General features: G+C 37.3%; 1 pseudogene; it reads right to left on the reverse strand.

Moving 5' to 3' along the window:
* Window positions 1-234: 234 nt before the first annotated feature.
* Window positions 235-1,853, reverse strand: LOC135876278 (uncharacterized; annotated as a pseudogene).
* Between the last annotated feature and the right edge of the window lie 354 nt (window positions 1,854-2,207).

Genomic DNA, 2,207 nt, shown 5'->3' on the forward strand with positions numbered 1-2,207 from the left:
GCCTCTCTAAATTTAAAGAACTCTGAGGTGCTTTCTGAAGAAAGGGAGCTCTAGATGTGAACTGAAATATATCTGTAGTTCTTACAGAAGGTCAAATAAGTTAACACTGCAAGGCTTCCTGCTCTCAAATGGCAGATTTAAACTGAAAATTTGTTCACATTTCTGTGCTAGAAAAATGATCTGTATTTTCAACAATGCATACTTAGTTGGGTCATTCAGCATTTTCTGAATTGTTTACACAGAAATTGGGGAGCTGCTGTTGCACTCTTCATTAAAAAACTCTTTGTAGAACTGAAAGTTCTTAGAGTGATACTGAACAGCATGAAACCAGCTGTTCCAGTGTGTTCCATCTGGGCTAGGAGGCATGGATGCTTTGGCATCTGAAGACTCTTGTAGTTTCTGGTTCATGAAACGGAGGTACCTCACTTTCGTACTACAGGAATTATAGAACATGTTTTTGAAGCACCTTATAAATGTATCAACCAGCTGAAAAGGCTTTCTAAATGATTCACCAATTAAGTTAACAATATGTGCCAAACAGATGATATGCCCAGAATTTGGAAACAGTGTTTTCTAAGAAAAACACAGAATCAAATGCCTTTTTCATGTAAGTAGTGTTGTCAGTATCAATTACTACAACATTTTCATGATCAATCTGGTATTCGTTTACAGATTTGACTACAGCCTGTGAAACAGTTGAGTGATTAACAGCATCTAAAAAACACTGTATCCACCAAAAAAAAAAAGAGTAAACATGCCCACTGCAATCAGGTTCTAATGGTGCAAGCAGTACATTCAGAACTGATTTTGCCTCATCATCACAACATTCAAAAATAACAGCGATTTTCTTGTCTTTAAGTTTCAGTTTTCCTTTTCTTTGAGGTACACTTCAGGTAAGCATGTCTCAGTCAGTTGTGTCCAGGAATCGCACACCCCATTCCAGACCCTACTGTCAAGAAATTCTCTCACAAGTGGGTGGTCGGTCTTTGACAAGGGGATGTTGGCACCTGTTAGTGTCTTCACCCATGCTGAACAAATTTGAAAGTTGAAGCAGTTAGATAAGTCTTGAGTGAGGACAAATGTTTACTACCCATGTAACATAGTTAATCTTAGATTAATCATTTATTCTAACTGTATTTAATTCTGAATTTCTAGATTTTAATTTAGATTTAAAATATAGTAAAATAATCATGTGTGTATATAATATTTGGCTTATGCCTCTAAGGAGAGGCACACTCAATAACAAAAATGCATTATTAAATGAATCAGCTGTAAAATATCACATGAAAATGCAAGTTAGTGTAGAGTATATTATTTATTATTAACAGAAAACTGACCATAGTCATTACTTTAAAAAGTTCAAAAACAACTGTATATTCAAGATCTTAGAGCAAGTGAAGAGACCCCCATTGCTATAGCTCTTCTAAGCTACTTATCTTATATTTCAGCATAAGAACATTTTCTTGTATTTCCATTCGCTTCCACATGTTCTTTCTTCGCCTGGGTTTTGTTTTTCAGTGTACTTGTAATAGTCTTCTGATGTTGGTTTCTGCCTTCCTCTTGAGTCTCATCTTCCTTCAGTTTGTGGTGTGGGGTTTTTTTTTTTTTTATGCACAATGATCCACAATTACAGACAGTCGGTCATGATTGAGAACAACATTGCAAAATAAATTGTCCCCATCCGCATGCAGTTTTGTAGGGGATTCTTGAGCAAGAGAAGCTGATGCAGCCATTTTTGATGCATGATGTAAGGCAGTTCAGGTTGTGCAAAATTTTTATTTTTGCCATTTGTTAACTTCATCTGGATCTGGCCGGCTATTTTGGGAAGTGCTTGGTTCTGACTGTCCTGACATTTTATTGACTGCTTGATAAATGTTTTATTTGCCCTCAGTCTTTTTTTTTTTTTAATGGGTAAGTAAAATAGATCCTGAGCTGTAATCTAACCCTATTATGCCACTCTGGCACCGGAGAAAAGCAAGAAAACACAGATTTTCCTAGCTGAGAATTCCCTTGGTATGGAAGTGTCCTGACCTATGCCAATCCCTATATAGGAAACAAGGAGGGGTGGGGAAAGGAGCATGGTCAGAACATGCTACACTTTTGCTATCCCCGGCTGAAGATGACCCCCTGGGCACCCACTAGCTGGCATACTTTGGGGTAACAGCCTCCATCCTTGTACTTCTTAACCAGCCATAAATAAATGTACT

The sequence above is a fragment of the Emys orbicularis genome, chromosome 3, assembly GCF_028017835.1.
Source record: "Emys orbicularis isolate rEmyOrb1 chromosome 3, rEmyOrb1.hap1, whole genome shotgun sequence".
Classification (NCBI taxonomy): domain Eukaryota; kingdom Metazoa; phylum Chordata; order Testudines; family Emydidae; genus Emys; species Emys orbicularis.